We start from the raw sequence: 19,802 nt of genomic DNA, 5'->3' as shown, positions 1-19,802 counted from the left end.
CCACACACACACACTCCACACACACACACTCCACACACACACACACTCCACACACACACACACTCCACACACACACACACTCCACACACACACACACACTCCACACACACACACACACTCCACACACACACACACACACACTCCACACACACACACACACACTCCACACACACACACACACACTCCACACACACACACACACACTCCACACACACACACACACACTCCACACACACACACACACACACTCCACACACACACACACTCCACACACACACACACACACACTCCACACACACACACACACACTCCACACACACACACACACACACACTCCACACACACACACTCCACACACACACACACACTCCACACACACACTCCACACACACACACACACTCCACACACACACACACCACACACACACACACACTCCACACACACACACACACTCCACACACACACACACTCCACACACACACACTCCACACACACACACTCCACACACACACACTCCACACACACTCCACACACACTCCACACACACTCCACACACACTCCACACACACTCCACACACACTCCACACACACACAGACACACACGCACACTCCACACACACACACAGACACACACTACACACACACACACTCTCCACACACACTCCACACACACACACACACACACACACACACACACACACACACACACACACACACACACACACACACACACACACACACACACACACACACACACACACACACACACACACACACACACAATGTACCTGATGCCTAACCCCATTTCTCTGCACAATCTACCTGTCTGTGTCTGATGCCTAACCTTAAAAGGAGTTATCAGGCTTTTTTTTCTTTTATGAAAATAAGTGCTACTTACCCAGGGCTCGTCCAGCCCCAAGCTCCCAGCATGTCCCTCGCCGCAGCTCTGCAGTCAGCTGTTCGCTGCCGCTGCCTCCCAGCCCCCAGCGATGACGTCAGGCCGACTGCGCCTGTGCGAGCGGCGCTGTCAATCCCTGCCACACGGACCAGAGCGTACTGTGCAGACGCAGAACTACTGCACCTGCGCAGTACACTCCGGTCCACGTGGCGGTGATTGACAGTGCTGCTCGCACAGACGCAGTACAGGCCAACATCCAGGTCACACACAAGCAATAGAACACAGCAATACATGCATGCAGCTACATTTAAGTCGTCAGCAGGTGCTCGTCAGCCACTCAGGATGCACTGTCATACACCCTTTACCTGCCATACCACATCTAGCAGCCATTAGCATTCAGGTGGGAGGCTTCAGTTGGACGCAAATCGCAAGATTGCGTCGCTAGCAGGACCGCCCCGTGCAGGCATCCCTCCCACAGGGGTCCCTCCCTAACCGCTCACCTGTCTGCCATGTCCTAGAGCTGAAAAAAAAAAGTTTAAAAACACACGATTGGTTCGCACGATGGCCAGGGGCCCCGGACCTCTCTCACTGGCCGGGGCCCCAAGACCAATGCGCGATACCTGGAGGGGAGTGTAGGTGGGCCTGGACCTCTCACACCCAGGCTCTGGACCTCTCACATCCAGAAAACCCACCAACACTGCCTCCATACTGAATGCTAAATTCGACACACACAAGCAATAGAACACAGCAATACATGCATGCAGCTACATTTAAGTCGTCAGCAGGTGCTCGTCAGCCACTCAGGATGCACTGTCATACACCCTTTACCTGCCATACCACATCTAGCAGCCATTAGCATTCAGGTGGGAGGCTTCAGTTGGACGCAAATCGCAAGATTGCGTCGCTAGCAGGACCGCCCCGTGCAGGCATCCCTCCCACAGGGGTCCCTCCCTAACCGCTCACCTGTCTGCCATGTCCTAGAGCTGAAAAAAAAAGTTTAAAAACACACGATTGGTTCGCACGATGGCCAGGGGCCCCGGACCTCTCTCACTGGCCGGGGCCCCAAGACCAATGCGCGATACCTGGAGGGGAGTGTAGGTGGGCCTGGACCTCTCACACCCAGGCTCTGGACCTCTCACATCCAGAAAACCCACCAACACTGCCTCCATACTGAATGCTAAATTCGACTGTCGAATTTAGCATTCAGTATGGAGGCAGTGTTGGTGGGTCTTGGGGCCCCGGCCAGTGAGAGAGGTCCGGGGCCCCTGGCCATCGTGCGAACCAATCGTGTTTTTAAACTTTTTTTTTTCAGCTCTAGGACATGGCAGACAGGTGAGCGGTTAGGGAGGGACCCCTGTGGGAGGGATGCCTGCACGGGGCGGTCCTGCTAGCGACGCATTCTTGCGATTTGCGTCCAACTGAAGCCTCCCACCTGAATGCTAATGGCTGCTAGATGTGGTATGGCAGGTAAAGGGTGTATGACAGTGCATCCTGAGTGGCTGACGAGCACCTGCTGACGACTTAAATGTAGCTGCATGCATGTATTGCTGTGTTCTATTGCTTGTGTGTGTCTAATTTAGCATTCAGTATGGAGGCAGTGTTGGTGGGTTTTCTGGATGTGAGAGGTCCAGAGCCTGGGTGTGAGAGGTCCAGGCCCACCTACACTCCCCTCCAGGTATCGCGCATTGGTCTTGGGGCCCCGGCCAGTGAGAGAGGTCCGGGGCCCCTGGCCATCGTGCGAACCAATCGTGTGTTTTTCAACATCCAGGTCAGACTGGTGCCATCGCCGGGGACTGGGAGGCAGCGGCAGCGAATGGCTGACTGCAGAGCTGCGGCGAGGGACATGCTGGGAGTGTGGGGCTGGAGGAAGCCCCGGGTAAGTAGCACTTATTTCATTAAAAATGCCTGATAACTCCTTTTAAACAACACCCCCCCCCCACACACACACACACACACACACAAACCTACCTACCTGGTGATGCCTAACCCCACTCCTGCCCACCCACCATACAAACTACTTGTCTGACACCTACCCCCCCCCCCCCTCCAACTACCTGTTTGACAGTGCCTAGCTGCCTGCCTCCCCCCTCCCCTGCCGCCAATCACACAAGAAGAAGAAAAAACGTTACCCCTCAGGCCAGGGTCAGAATGGGGATGATTATCACACAAAAAAAAACCTCAGAGGGCACTGGCCTGGGCAGAGAATTGAATTTGACAGCAGTAGCAGGCAGGCAGCAAAGTGTGAGTAACTTAGTGACAAGAAGGGAGAAGAAGTACAGAAACAAAATTTACAAAAACCACCTTCTCCTCTGGCGACCTGGACCCGACCTCCTCTATCCTCCTGTCTCCTCAGTCCTACACCTCCTCCTCCTCCACAGCAGCAAGCAGCTATAGGTGGCATCTCCGACTCCCATCCCCCAGAGTGTCCGACTCCTCCAGCCAGGACAGCCAGCCACTCGTAGCCGCAGCTCCAGGCCCCCAGCCCCCCCAGCACAGAAAGCTGAAGAGTGAGACAGCTCACTCCGACGACACCTCAGGCACAGCAGCACAGGGGAGGACTGTGTCCGACTCCTCCAGCCAGCCACTTGTAGCCGCAGCTCCAGGACCCCAGCCCCCCCAGCACAGAAAGCTGAAGAGTGAGACAGCTCACTTCGATGACACCGCAGGCACAGCAGCACGTTGCGGGCGGTAATGGCTCCAGGCGGGGGCGGAGTCAAGCAGGGTCAACCCACCGGGCCGGAGAGGACCTAAGCTATTTGTGTCCTTGTGCCGCTCACATACACCGCAGGCGCAGCCACGCACAAGGGCACACCACGGCCGGCCGCCTCAGCCCCTTCTCTGATTGGATACTTCAACTTGCTGGGAAATATCGTGCGAGGTTGCGATCCCCACTGCGAACCTGTCACCTGTGGTATGTCTGCGGCCGCTGTGTATAGCAGCGGCTGGCCCTAATTACTTAAGATTTGGGCAGCCCGGGGGGCAATTGCCCCCCGTCCCCCTGGGCCAGTCCTCCCCTGCTCTGAGCTATATAGCTCAGAGCTCTCTAAGCATCTTTGTATTTGGGCTCCAAGGAGCCCCATTGGTCCTTAGCAGACCAATGGGGTTCCTTCAAATCAGAAGGAACCTCATTGGTCTGCTAAGGACCAATGGGGCTCCTTGGAGCCCAAATACAAAGATGCTTAGAGAGCTCTGAGCTATATAGCTCAGAGCTCTGTCGGGTCCGTGCGGCGGCTGAGCGGCGAGTGACGTCGGGTGCGGCGTAGTTACAATGTAACAAAGTTGTTACATTGTAACTGATAGAACATTTCCGAGGATATTGCGAGGGATCATTTATTTAAAGGGACAGGTAAGTATTAATGGTTAATTAAGAATATTAAAGGACTTTTTTCGTGGTTATGTTTTTTGTTCAATTAAAATACTTTTTCTAAGTGTTTGTGTGTTTATTTACTTTTAACTCTTAAAGGAAATGGGTAAGGGGTACAAGTACCTCTATACTCATTTCTCCTGGGAGGGGGGGTAGGCATTTGGGGGACCCCTTTTTAAAGGGGACTCCCAGATTCCACCATGAACCCCCCCCCAGGAAATCGCGGCCTCCACCTCCACCGCCCATCGGAGGTGGAGAAGAGCCCCTTGTCCTTGGATTGGACAAGGGCTCGGAGGGGGAGGGGAAAGCTTGGCTGCCCCTCCCCTTCCGAGACCCCCCAATCCATGGACCATGCGGGCTGGTATAGTCAGGGTGCGGAGCCCCACGCGGCCGGTGCTCCGCATTCTGGCTATCCCAGCCTGCATGGGGGACAAGGGGTTAAAGAGGTCTGGGAGGGGGGACCCCACGTCGTTTTTTTTATATTTCCCACACTCAGAACGAAGTAAGTAAAACTCTTCCCACTTGGGGGAATCTATGAAAATAATACACTATTGTTACCTGTGCAAAAAAACCTGACATTTTCCGCATTTAAAAGACATTTTTGCCCTTGAAACTTAAAAATCGATTTTCTCAAAAACTATAAGGTCTTTTTGAAAAAAATTTTTTCCTCTTATTCCCACTGATCCCCTTAATATACCCTAGGAATTTGGTGTTCCTAAACTTTAAGCAGGCTTTGCTATTAACCGTTAAAGTCGGCGGGTTTTTAAATGTATACATTTTTACTTTGAAACTTTAACATCGATTTTCTCAAAAACTATAAGGTCTTTTTGAAAAAAAAATTTTCCTCTTATTCCTCCTGATCTCCTTAATATATTCTCCAAATCTGAGGCTCTTAGCATTTAAGGGAGCTTTGCTATTAACCCTTAAAGTCGGCGGCTTTTTTATATTATACGGAGCGTTACGGTTTAACGCGAAATTACGGTAGCGTTTAATGCGAAATTACAGCATGAACGAAACGCGAAATTATGCATTGAAAATTACGCTTACGGTATTTTCAATTACGATTTTAATGGCAATTACGCTACTGTAATTTCGCATCGTAATCGCAAATTTCGCATGCGTAATTATAGTAATGCGAAATTACGAAAATTTCGGCTCAACTCTAATTTTAAATGCAAGAGCTTTTTTGCGGATTAAAAAAGAAATAACATCTTTGAAATATATTCCGCTCAAGGAAGGAAAAAAAGAACATTTTCAGATTAGTTTCCAAAAACCTAGATGAATTTTGCACTGGAATAAAACAAACTAACAGCTGATGTGCACATGACTGAAACAATTAGAAGTTAGGATACTTTCACAATATGCACATTGTGTTGCAGAAAACTAGGATCACAATACACATATTAACAGCATACTGTATCCTGATGTCTTCATTTTGTTATCAAAGCATCCAAAAAATGATCATGGAGAGCCGGATTCTGAGCCTCAAGATCCTTCCTGAACCACCTTCTTGCGACAGGAACCTACATTAAAGCAGAACTGTTAAGAACAAGAGATGACATCAGGTACGTGACCTCCAGGGAACTATTCATACCGACTAGTCTCTCCATTCTCCAATCAGAAATAGTGAGGAAGCATTTGGGCTTCCTTCACTTAGTGAAGCCCACAATGCTCAGACCAAAATAGTTTAAATGGGAAGCCAAGACAGCCAAAACACTTCTTACATACATGCTTAGTCACATCGTTTCCTGCTGGCTTTTCTCTAGGGTGAAAGGAAACATCCTGTCTGAAATAGGAGGTGGACAATCACTCTACCAGCTGATAGAAACTATTCGAACATGATGAACACTGTTTTCAGACTCAAAAAAGGGAAAGGAAAGCTGGGAAAAGTGAATTGCTTTTCCTTTGAATGCACATACTATGTGGGAAATGTAATTTTACATCACATGAAATTCAGGTCTGCAGTATCTATATCTCACAATACATATACATTCAATCTCTGAAACAATTTGTGCTCATAAATTGAGCTTTATTTTCTGTTAACTCTTATGCTGGGCATACATGGCTCGATTTTGCCGCTCGATTCCGTGCCCGATCGTTCTCGATTCTGCAGGCGATTCTTTTATCTTTTCCCATTGTCCTCAATGCGGAATCAAGCGCAGAAATGATCGGGTGGGAGATCGGACATGTCGGAAATTATCTATTGAGCCATCTAAATGGCTCAGAATCGAGCCGTGTATTCCCAGCATAAGAGTGACTCCAGCTACTGACCCCAATATCCATATAAGCAGGGACGTAACAATAGACCCTGCAAGGGATGCAGCAGAAGCCACAGGGGGCCCTGTCCTGAGAGGCTGACAACTCACGCAAGGAGAGAAAACTTTCTGCTCTCTGCACAATTGTTCTAATGACTGCATCTGCTCAGCCACTGATAACGAACCATACAAAGTTTTGTAGACAAAGACTTGTAGACAGTACCTATTAAGTGTACAGGGGAAGGGGGCCCCATCTAAAGTTTTGCAGGGGGGCCCAGTGATTTCTAGTTACGCCCCTGCATATAAGGCTGTAAGGGTTTATAGTTAATGAGTATGTAAGCTATATGCTAAGATGCTGAGACATCATATCACAGTCAGTCATATGGAAGTAGATTTGTACTCTGAATTTTCTTTTTTGTAGTTTAGGGGAGAATGGAGACGAGTTATGGCCGCTGTCCTTTGTTTATCGGTATATTATTGCTGTCTGTGTATACGTAAGAGCTAATTAGTTTTCCACTTAAAATGAAATGCCGTTTTCTCTAAAACCAGAGCTGTTCTCGTATTTTTGTAATTAAGTGTTTATAAAAATATCCTTTCCATTTACAATTTGCAATCAACTATGAATTTCCAAAACTGACTTTAAAGAGGCACTGTAGTGGTGTATAGTAGAATGCAGTAAATTATTCAGGATACCAAATGTGACGGTAATTTTCCAGGTTTCAGCATCAGAAACACTTCCTATATATATTACTGTATATTGGTATATAACCCCTTCCTCCCAGTGTGTTTAGCCCAGGCTGTTAAGTAGTGCATAGTTCTCTTGTTGTTTTCATTACAGTTTCTCCTTAACCACTTGAGGACTGTAGGCTTACACACCCCGAGTGACAAAACTACTTTTTACAATTTAGCCCACTGCAGCTTATAGGGGTCGATGCAGGGCCGTATAAGTGTGCACACAAGTGATCCCCCCCCCCCTTTTTCTGCCCACCAACAGAGATTTCTGTTGGTGGGCTCTGATTGCTCCCAGAATGTTTATTTATTTGTTTATTTATTTATTTTTAAATAAATTTACGTATTTTTTTTTTAATACAAGCCCTCCCTTTCTCCCTCCCTCCCCCCGCCAGCCAATCACAGCGATCGGCCAGCCAATCAACAACGCTTCTGTGCCTCCCAGGGGGACAGCCGTGTTACACGGCTGTCCCCAGTACAACGCTGCTGTAGATCGCAGTGCTGTACAGTGTAAATAGACGGCGTATTTCACAGTCTAACAGTCTCCTAGCTGCAATTGCCGCTTGGAGACTGATGACGGAGCGGAGCTCTGTCATTCAAGCATAGATGCGCACATCGGCGCACGCAATCTCCTGCAAAACTCCGCCCCAGGACTTCAGCCAATTGCCTTTGAATGGTCCTGGGGCTGCAGCTGCGTTCACGCCGATTGGATCGGTCGCCAACCAGTTAAAGGACAACTGAAGTGATGTATATGGAGGCTGCAATATTTATTTGTCTGGCAGCCCTGCTGATCTCTTTGGCTGCAGCAGTGTCTGAATAACACCAGAAATAAGCATGCAGATAATCTTGTCAGATCTAACAACAATGTCAGAAACACCTGATTCTTGCATGCTAGTTCAGGGTCTATGGCTACAAGTATTAGAGGATCAGCAGTAGGGATGGTCGGAAATGCCCATTTCCGATTCTGCAGAAGTTCCAATTTCCACCAGTGCTGATTTCTGATTTTCTGTTTTTCCGATTTCCGTTTTCCTGATCTTATGAGGAGGATTTTATTTGTCATTCTTGCATCAGAGAATGCAGGTATGTTTATAAATATGTCAGCCTCCATATGTCTCTCACCTCAGGTTCCTTTTAAGGGTCACGTTTCCCACCTCCACTACGAGGCCCCATAGCAGCTGCCATGGCTGCTAAAGCTAGGCTGACCAGGCGTCCTCTTTTGCCCGGACAGGTCCACTTTTTACAACCTGTCCGGGCCGTCCTCCCGGGATTTTGAAATGTCCGGGTGAAGAGATCTGAACACAGAGCGAGCGGAGCTGCAGAAGAGCAGCTTTGTTCAGTGTGTGAGTCAGGCACAGACTGGCCAGGGGGGAAATCACTTTCCCCAGGCAGCCTTTCATTCAGTGATTTAGGGCAGGACTGGTGTATTCAGGTTTGTTGTTGTAAGGCAATGTCAAATGCTAGGCTAGCTGATAAAATGCAATTAGAGGGCAGGCAAGCTTGTAAATATACACAGCATGATGCAGCTCTTGCCTGGAGGGTCCCTGGGCAAATATCTGTCTGGTCTCTCCCCATTGTTAGAATGACTGCATGTGTGGATAAGGCGTTAAAAAAGTTGAAAAGTTTTTGACAGTCCCTAGACTCCAGGAGGGCTGCTTTCTGACTTGTGTGAGAGACTGGCAGAGCCTCCCGTTTTCCTGCACTTCATCACAAACACCTTTAACCCCAAAGTGTTCAGTTAAATCACTGAGATATCCAGCTTTCAGTATGGGCAAATGAATGGCAAAACGTTCAGTACAGCATGTTTAACTTGTCTTTTCTCAGCAGTTACAGTTTTAGGTTGAACAGAAGACATACAGCCATCCAGTTCAGCCAGAATACTAAATCATTGTGCTTAACTAGCATGGTTTTTACAGTCTTCTCTGGAGTTCTCACCATGATTGTCATTTGTCACCTGCCTGTGTGATTTTATTGCATTTTGTGGGGAAATCTTCTGCAAATCTGATTGCATTTTGTGGTCAGTCGGCCCTCCACCACCATGTGGTCTGGGGAAAAAAAATGTCCCTCCATGCCCATGAAGTTGGACAGTACACTGCTAAGGTCTTGTATATTTGGCCCCACCCATGACCACGCCCACATGCTGTTGTGATCGTCCTCTTTTTTGGAAATCAAAATATGGTCACCCTAGCTAAAGCTATTGCAATGTTTCTGTTCTAAAGGGATTATAGATGAGGTGTATCTTTACTCCCACTCTGACTTCACTGATCACAGAGAAAGACAAATATGTCACAGGCACCATACAAACCCCTGTGTACTTCTAACCCATAGCATCATGACCAGAAGACACAGCATAACAACTTTTCTCATTGACGACTAGGTCTTTGAAAGGTAACAAACAATAAGGAGTGGATGAGGCACTTAAAGAGACACTGAAGCGAAAAAAAAATTATGATATTATGATTTGTATGTGTAGTACAGCTAAGAAATAAAACATTAAGATCAGATACATCAGTCTAATTGTTTCTAGTACAGGAAGAGTTGAGAAACTCCAGTTGTTATCTCTATGCAAACAAGCCATTAAGCTCTCCGACTAAGTTAGTCTTGGAGAGGGCTGTTATCTGACTTTTCTTATCTCAACTGTAAGTGAACTGTTTACTTTTTCTCTGCTAGAGGAGAGGTCATTACTTCACAGACTGCTCTGAAAGAATCATTTTGAATGCTGAGTGTTGTGTAATCTGCACATGTTATAGAATAATGCAATGTTAGAAAAAACACTATATACCTGAAAATAAAAGTATGAGAATATTTTCTTTGCTGATAATCTTCTAGTAATTATTCATAGTACACAACCAATTCATTATATAATTTTTTTTTTTCGCTTCAGTGTCTCTTTAAGTCTGACAGAACTTCAGTACTTAATGTGCAGTGCATTAAGCTTCCAGCTCATGTTCTTCCTCAAATGGTTTTTGAAAGTGTGAGCTAGACACATGTCATGTGCTGCATGTTACGTTCAAAATATTGTCAAGACTGAGCGCCTCCTTCAATTCTTGTTCAATAAAACTGATGTAGTTTGTGTAGTGGGATACCACAGGAGAATTTAGCACTGTGCTGTGCCCAGGAGAGTGGCTGTGGTTATTGTTTATATCTTATCAAATGAGAGTCACATTACTGTTGACAGCATGCAAAGTCAATTGGTTCTCCTGAAATAGGATTGATAGCTAATCAGGCCTACTTGAAGTAGGAGAATGATGGCTGCAGATTCACATCATATTGCCTGGTGGACTGATTAGCTTTATCAAGAGTAGACATAATAAAGACGTCCTTAGCTCTAAAGGCCCAGATGATTTTTCCAATGACCGGTAATTTTTTTGAGCGACAAGCGAGCGTTTCCGCGATCTAGCGACGTGGGTACAGGTGCGCAATTACACAAACCACATTTAGCAATGCACGGCAATAACGACCATCACGGTGGATCCAATCTTTAATATCCCCAACAACTCCCGCGCAAAGTACCGCAATCGCTTGAACTCTTGTGTGCATCCAGTCATGTGCCTTTGCTCGTTCCCACCGGCAGGAAGATGGATCAGGGTACGCTTGTCGTCGGGGAATCTTGCTGTGATCTATCTTCTTGCGTCGTTTGGTGAGTATTCAGTTTAACAAATTCATAACTTCTCTGTTCATTTTGTTAAGTGCAAGCCTCTTGTCACTGAGATCCAGCTCTTAGTTATCTATCCACCATGAGGGGGCAAAGCATCCACTGACTAATGATGAATCTCAAGAAGCAAATAAGGAATTTCTGACATGATTGTTTGGATTTCTGTTATTAGTGATTATTAGCTTACTAAATTAAACTTTATGTTAACCCTTGTGTCTAAAACTATCACTGTGTTAGGAAGTTTAGAGATAAAAAATGATTAGGGACTGTTTTATGTTAGGGACTGTTTTATGCTGTGGATACACCATGAGATTTTTTGGCAGACAGATGGTTTGATAAATAATTTCCCAGAGGTCCGATCTGATTTTCGATTGGTTTTTATGATCGCTTTCTCATATAAATGAATGGAAATCAGGAAAACATTCGGAAAATCGGTCAGAAAATCGATCGGATAGTAAAACTGCTGAAAAATGTCATTGTGTATTCCCAACTAAGGGTCAGGAAAGGCGGGAGATAATGTTAGGCATAGCTAGGTGGAAAAGGAAACACTTCCAACCCAATTCACTGAAACCATGTTGTCAAAGAACAATTGATTAAAGTGTACCAGAGACGGTTTAAAATAAACCAGAGACGGTTTACCAGAGACATACCAAAGATGTTTTAAAAATAAAAGTTTTAGGGCTTGTTTCCACTGTAGCGTTGCGGATTCGCACGCGTATTTAATTAGCATCTGCAAGCGGATTCGTTGCGTTTTGCGAATTCGCATGCGTATTTTCATGCGAATTCGCATGCGAATCCGCATGCGATGGGCCTATGCGAATTTAACCCTCTCAATGCCAGAAAAAAATGAAAAGGAAGTTGTCATGACAGGAAGAGGTTTTCCCATATACATTCCTATAAAAGGTGTTGCCACGTGGGTTTGGTGAGGGAGATAGAGTTGGTTGTGTTTTGTGGAGTTTGGAGGATGAGTGAAATGGAGGAGATAGTGCTTTTGTCGATGATGAACAATTTGCAGTTCTTCATGGAGAGGCTGCGGTGCAGGAGGAGGGTTCTACCTCGTCGGAGACACCGTTATTGGGTGCATCCTCTGGTGGTGGAGAGGCCTCAAAAAGGCCAGTTTGCACTCCTTTATGAGGAACTTCGTAGCCACCCTGTGAAGTTTTTCAATTACACACGGATGAGTACTAACACGTAAGTATTTACTGTATCTTTGGTTTAAGGTGTATTCGAAAGTGAGATATGTATAGTAAAGGGTTGTGTTTTTTTTCCCTCAGTTTCGATTACCTGCTGCAGACTTTGGGACCCCATTTACGTAGGGAGAATACCTGGTACCGTGATGCGGTTATTCCAGAGAAGAGACTTTTGGTGACGCTAAGGTAAGAAGGCGCCCTTTTAAATGTCTGTCATGTGTACATTGTTAAATGCTCATCATTAACAGCCGCTAGGTGGACCATGCACGTAGCAAAAGCAACTCTGTCTTGAATTAAATCATCAAATCCAAAGTGAAGGCTGAGTGACTTTGGCAACGTGCATGGCCCACCCAGCAGTTCACAAGGACTATTGACTGTTGTTCAGCACTGTCATAAACGGCTAAGGTGCTATATTATCTGATAACTTCATATTTGTGTTGTCCTTTTGAACTGAGGAGAAAGGAACACTGGCCAAACCATACGGATGTCAGTGGAGGTAATGTAGACGTGTGTATGCATTTTCAGCTTCCTGTTGCTATGTTTCCTTTTTTGAGCATCCATTACAAAAGTGCACAATGCCACTTAGTGTCATTAGTGTGTTTGCTGCAGTATACTGGCGGGTTTCATCTTCTTCTGGTTCATGTGGACCATACATATATTATTTGTCTTAAAACGGTTAACAAAGTACGCAGACACCAGTTATGCATGAAATCTTTTACTAGCATGTGTTTATAACGTTTATAATGTGTTTAAGTGCTATCTTGTGTTGTAATCACACAAACTTTGCAACACTACCAAGTAGTCCAACATGGTATAAAGAGCGAGCTTTTCTTGACATTTGCATGTTTTTCAAAACATAAGGGCATACATAAAGGTGAACAAATGAAGGGGCAACTTTTAGCAGCCACGTAAGGAGGAGATCCTGCTGTTGCTAACTGCACGTCATCGATCGACTTACCCTCCGCAACCCCCTTTGTTTGTGATCCCCCGGATGTAGAGTCTGTGGTTGTTTATGACGGCTGAGTCATGTGAGTGTCTCAGGAGCCCCTTTCATTGCATCCTGACCCAGTGTTGTGAGTTAAGGCAATGTGAATGGCTAATACACATGGTAGGGAGACAATGAAATAGGCTGCAGAGTCGCTCTCATGACTGTGGCGTAATACACACAGACAGAGCCTGTGAGATGTGGTGTTGAATGATCCACTCTCATCAACAACAGAGGCCGCACATCTCACAATCAGTACCCTCACAACCAGAAGGTGGCTGCGGCTCATCTTTTCCAGACTGCACCGTATGTAAAATTCGTCCACCACTTGTCAGCATCCCAGCGTACAATATACTTTAACTTTATGTGTCACTCCAGTGACAAGGAATGTAAAATACAGGAGTGACACAGGAAGTATAGTGTAGGGTGGGATACGGACAAGCGGTGCATGATGCTAGCATGCAGTGCAGCGCAGACAAGATGAGGCGGACCCACCTTCCACTAATCTATAGGGAGGGGGGGACATCCGCCAGGAGCAGCAGCTGTACTGTTACAATGTTTTAACATGCTGAAATATTATACTTTTTTCACAGTAAAGGCAGCCATACAAAACTGATTTCATTTCCTCAGACACTGTATGGCTTTATACACTTTTTTGAACTTTACATAAATCTTGCAGACCAGTCACTGTGGTCCTGGAATACTTTCCCTTGCTATTGATCACAGCAGTAATCATTTGTCTCCTAAATTTGTTAGTATGGCTTATGTAGGTTGCTCTGTAGTGCACTGAACAGAGTGTGCATCATCAAAATAACTAAACAAATTGAGAACATAACTACACCAAACATGTTACATGTTCGATTTACTCCGTAGCATCATAATCAAACATTAATCTGGTCATGGACATTTCGGTTGCTTGTGAAGCTGAGGGTGCTGATGGCCCTTCTAAGGTATGATAGGAACGTGTTTCAGGAAGTGGAGTTGGGTTCCTATTATATGTTTCGGAAAAATCTGCTCCCGGCCGAGACATTGATGATGTTTCTCTGTGTGTCCGGGGCATTGAATGCATATGTGAGTGAGGCATGCTACTGTAGGTTTGCCCTTGCTGTATCCACGAGAGTTGTGACTCTGACCTATGAACTGGCATTGAGTGATCAGAGGCCCAACACTCTTGGTAGGTACCCACATTATGACCACGCGAACCACTACGGTCTAGGTTTGACCCCTGCTTATTACCATGGTTGCCATAACGGTCTTGCCGTGTTTTTTCTAGGTATTTTCGTGCCACTTGAATGAATTCAACATGTACATCGGCATAATACCGTGGGTCAATGTCCTGTAGGTAAGGGACCACTGAGGTAGCAATTTTGTATGGTACATTATCCTCGGTTTCCCTTTGTCGCTCACGGTTTTCTTTGAAGTAATCCAAAATGTCGTGGTAGGTTTTGTTCATTTCAGCTATATGTGCGTTCTCCTCCTCCACTGCTGAAGGCCTCACTCTTTTTGGCCTACTTGCTGCTCTAGGTCGCGGTCTCACTGTGTTAAGAGACGAGTTTACACTCCCACTTGTATGAGTGGATGCCACCTCCGAATTAATTTCCCCAACATCTGAGTTGCTGTGCGCCGAAGCACAACTACTGTCGCTGTCGGCCACCACATTAGCTGAAGTGTTAAAACTATCCTCTGTTCTGAAAAATAAAATGAAACAAAGACCCCAGTGTTTCATTATATGTGTCAACATATCTGGAGTACATTAACAAATTAGCCTGTATCCATGCCAACAGACATGTAAGTGGAGTGGGCATTTACATACACATGTGGTTACATAGTGTGGTTGAGGGAGACCGGACACTTGTTTAGGTAGGACATCAAACAGTCCTTTGAAGCATGATAAAGATGTTATGTACAACCCAACCAGCTGTTAGGATTCCCTCAGCCATAGTACACAACGTGTGTGGCATAGGCAAATGTATGTGTGTGTTGTCATGGATAGTGGCTAAATGGTTTATGTAGGCACAAATTACCAATATGAAATGTGAATGTACCTTCGAGGTTCATATATGGTGCGCAGAAAGGACAACAATTCAAAGTTCTTGTAGGTTGGTGGGGCTGTAGCAGCACTACCACTTTTCTCCAATTTGCGTAGTTTGGTCAATTCTTTTTTGTAAGTGTCCCGTACGGATCTCCACTTATTCATATAGAATTTGACTGTAGAGAAAAGAGAATGAAACAGAACATTAATGGAACATTATTTTTTCTCCATAGGTTTTTGGCCAGTGGTCAATCGTTTGCTTCATTGCATTTTGCCTACCGTTTGGGCAAGAGTACGATCTCCTACATAGTGAAGGAGACGTGTCTCGTCATCTGGAGTCAACTTCATGGCACTTTTATGGCTGTCCCTAACCGTCAACGTTGGGAGGAGGTATCAAATAAATTTTGGAACAAGTGTCGGTTTCCAAATTGCATTGGAGCCGTGGATGGCAAACATATCCGACTCTCGCAGCCACCACACAGCGGCAGTCAATTTTTCAATTATAAAAAATTATTTTCTATTGTACTTATGGCAGTTGCTGATGCCGAGTACAAATTCCTATATATTGACGTTGGGTCCTATGGAACAGCAAGCGATTCCCAGATATTCAGGAACAGCAACTTGTGCTTTCGCATGGAAAATGGCCTGCTGGACTTGCCACCACCGACCCCATGGCCTAGGACCTCCAATCCAGCATTCCCCTACACCTTGGTGGGTGACGAGGCTTTCGCTCTCTCTCGACATGTCATGCGGCCATACTCATCCAGTCACTTGAATGACCGGACAACGCATTTCAATTACCGCTTAAGCATGGCCAGGCGAATGGTGGAATGCAGTTTTGGAATTTTGACCAACAAATGGAGGGTGCTTCATACACCTATCAATTTGAAGCTGGAAAATGCGGTGGCAGTCGTTAAAGCTGCATGTATCCTTCACAATGTAATTATTGAAAAAGAAGGAATCTCTGTGGAGGAAGTCAATGCAGTTGACGTTACACCGCTAAGTGGCTTATTTTGGAGTGGAGGTCAGCACAGTAATGAGGCACTGCGTAATCGTGACTGTATGTCTCATTACTTCCAAAGTGCAGCTGGCACAATGTAGAGATCTATGCATTTCTGACATGCATTATACAAAAAAATTGTTGTAAGATTACAATGTTGTTGAATGATTGATTGGAAGCAATTACACATTCATATACATCACCCTTCTGGGTGCTATGGGTCTTTTATGTTACATTACTATACATTTTCAGACGAATGACATCAACCTACCTACCTATACTAAATTTAAGCACAACTCACAAACGCAAGGCATACATGACATCACCATAAACTGCGTGCCTTGCTTGGTCCACGGGCGGCAAACGTGGTGTCATCCCCCGGTTATCGACTGCAAAACCACTTGGTTTTGCAGTTGACAACAAACATTATCACTTTTGGCCGCCAGATATACATGAGGCACCTACAAATGGGGGGGGGGGGGGGGATGGGGGCGGGGGGCAGGGTGGAATGTACTGTAGTATGACTTTACAGTGGCCCGTGGCAAGTACGAGGGTAGCACGTGGCTTTGAAATTATGGCCCATTAGGCATTTTGCAATGTAGCAAACAATCGACACAAAGCATATCACAAGTGCACATATCAGCACTCACCTTCCAACTTTCTCTTTGAAGATGACAACTCATCCCAATCCGGAGTGAATTCCTCTGCTATATGTTGCCAGGTCCTCCTAATCAGTGCTTTGTCCTTATAGCCTGGAAGGGTTTTATCATAAATAAATGGATTTTCCTGGACCAAGGCTACCAGGCTCTCTATTGTATATTCCATGGCTGCAAGACGTTTTGGAATAAACTTACAGGAAACAGGAAAACAGGTCTTTGTGTTTTTTTTTTTTTTTTTTGTGTAGTTCAAGAAAAAAAAAACTTTATTGTACGCGTTTCCGCGTGCGATTTCGCATTAAATTAAGCATGCGAATCCGCATGCAAATTCCCTATTAAATACATTATGTGCAATTCGCATGCGAGTCGCATGCATTCCACTGGCAGGCGAATTCGTTGGCTCTTTTGTGCGTTTTTTCACCGCTCATAAAAACGCACCACGCAAACGCTACAGTGGAAACAGGTCCATTCACTTGCATTACGTGTGCGAATCCGCATGCGTTGGACGCATGCGGATTCGCGATAGTGGAAACGAGCCCTCATACATACCTGGGGCATCCTCCAGCCCCATGCGCACAGATCGCTTCCACGACCTCAGCGGCAGTCTGCGCAAGAGAAGTGCACCCTCTACATATCTCTCTGGCGTCTGCACTTGTGCAGAATTATGGGACCCGGTACCGGTGATAGAGAAGACTGAGGACGGCGGCGTGGGAGCGATCCGTGCACATGGGGCTGGAGGAAGCCCCAGGTATGTATAAAACTTTTATTTTAAAACATCTCTGGTTTCCTTTAAGTCTTCCATAAGCAGTATATAGAATGGACTGGCTCACCAGCCGGTATGCGATCTGATAAACCAATCCGCTTAATATTAATCATTACCAGTGTTTTTTTCTGGTGCTCCATTGTTCTGATCACTCAATAATACAATAATAGTTTTTGAGTGGAGTAACACTTTAAAGCGGATCTAAACTCAAAACTATCTCCTTGCTCTAAAAGACAAGCAAAGGTATAATAACCTTTAAAAAAAAGCATATCTCTGTTAGAGCTGATACAAATCCTGCAATAAATTCACTGTGTGTCTACTTTCTGCTTTCATGGAAGCAGGCATAGGATTAGCATCCCGTGTTTACAAATTACTGTAGCTGCTTTGCCGAGGTAGTCATCTGACACAGCTGAGAGATCATAGTTCACTAGTGATTAGTCACAGATGAGGGAGAATTAGAAAGGCTAAAATCTCTAAATACATACAGGGTGCATTTCTCAAAAAAAAAATTAAAAATCTGTTCTGTGTAAGAGATCAGGTCCACTTTAAGGAAATCCTGAACATGCCATTGCCATTTAGCCTCAATGATCAGGCCTTTTATTAATAAGGTGATACATGGAAACCAAAACTGTATTTTCAGAGAGCATCTAAGAACAGTATCTTAGCAATGTAAACAGCTGTTTTCAGATACAGTCCAACTGATTACATAATACATTTATTAATAATAATCTTTGCTGTTCACTGTGTAAATAGTTACTAGAAGTTTACATGCAAGACGGAAATATAAACCTAACATTCTTAAATCTCATTAAGTCCTGAGAAGTTTTTTTTTAGTGTGCTATGACCAAGTTGTGTCTTGAGAAATAGAAGCGTTCCCACAGTGGGTATGATGAGCTCCTTATTATGTGTCTAGGGGGCAGTGTGACTCGCACAGTAGCATCCATTACTGGCAAAGATATATAACAGATGTGGAAAGTTTAATTGTTTAGCATTTGTGTTTGTGTGTATTGCTGTCAGACTGTATTTCCTCTGTCTGCAAATGAACTCTTGTCCTTCACAAAGAAGGTAATTGTACACATTTAATTAGGTTAAATGGGAAAAAGGAAGACCATGCGGAAGAGCCGAACAATTGGATAAACCATATATCACATGTGAGATCAAAAAAAACCTGAAAAAATGTTCTATGCATGCACCATGCCAAGAAATAATATATAAAACACACAAAGAAAACAATTGGCTCTTGGGTGCATGCAAAAAACTTCAAATTTTATTTTTGCTTATATCAAAAAGAGAAAAATCTACATATAAATAGCACAAATATAATAACCAAATAGAAATACAACCCATTAAAACAGGGACCATCTACAACATGAACACCCACCCTCAAACCCCCCCCCCCTAACAAAAGACCTATGGAGGCTGCAGTCCTCCCCCTGAGATCAGGTTCTGGTATTAAAGTGCACTTTCAAGGATCATGGTAAGTACCAAAAATATCTGGCAGTTATTATAGAGCAGCAATTGGCAAGAACATAAACCTGCCCACATGATATTAAATCTAAAGGTGATTGGATGAAAGTATGACCATAGTAGAAGCTTGTAAGTTGGTTAGTGAAGCATAGATGTTACTCCGTGTATAGCACTTTTAGAAGTTCCACTCCATGCACAGTTCAATCCCAATCGCAGATTGTAGCAGCCAAAGCAAGCATAGCAGGAAGCACAGTGAAGCATAGATGTTACTCCATATAGGGCACTTTTACAGTTTCCACTTCATGCTCAGTGCAGGCCTAAGCACAGATTGTAGCAGCAAATGCAAAACATGGCAGAAAGCACAGTTCTTTAGCACATAAGCTAAATGGCATAGGATGGCATAAAGAGCAATAAAGAGCAAATAGCGTCCATAAAGGCCAGGAGAATATGCCAAGAGGGACTCAATCACAGTCCAACATGGTGCCTTATACCAGAAGGTGGCTTGCAGCTTTCATGCTATCATCAAGATAGTGCCAAATAGTACAGCCATGGATCATATTATAGTTACCAGACCCAAATGTCATCAGGGTGGTCAGAGGGACAGGGTGGGTGTCATGTCAGGTAATCCACATAGCGCTCAGTGCATGACATGTTTCGCTGAATTCTCTATCAGCCTCTTCAGATGCAGAGTGCAGCCCTCGCAAAAACAGCCCCACATGTGTTAACAGTGGAGCCGCCATTGAAAGTAAGCTTGAAAGGCCTCACCTTTATCTCCCCGTCTACGAGCCACGCCGGGCGCAGCTTTGACGT

The 19,802-nt window shown here is 45.1% G+C and overlaps 1 long non-coding RNA gene across 1 annotated transcript in view; it reads left to right on the top strand.

Annotated features, from left to right (window-relative positions):
* Positions 1-5,720: 5,720 nt before the first annotated feature.
* Positions 5,721-19,802, top strand: part of LOC137561480 (uncharacterized) — a 32,865-nt gene continuing 18,783 nt past the window's right edge. The window contains exon 1 of the long non-coding RNA XR_011030029.1: positions 5,721-5,828. This is a non-coding gene — a long non-coding RNA (uncharacterized lncRNA). The remainder of the gene's footprint in view (positions 5,829-19,802) is intronic.

Source organism: Hyperolius riggenbachi, chromosome 3 (assembly GCF_040937935.1).
Source record: "Hyperolius riggenbachi isolate aHypRig1 chromosome 3, aHypRig1.pri, whole genome shotgun sequence".
NCBI lineage: Eukaryota > Metazoa > Chordata > Amphibia > Anura > Hyperoliidae > Hyperolius > Hyperolius riggenbachi.
This window is presented reverse-complemented; position numbering and strand designations above follow the sequence as displayed.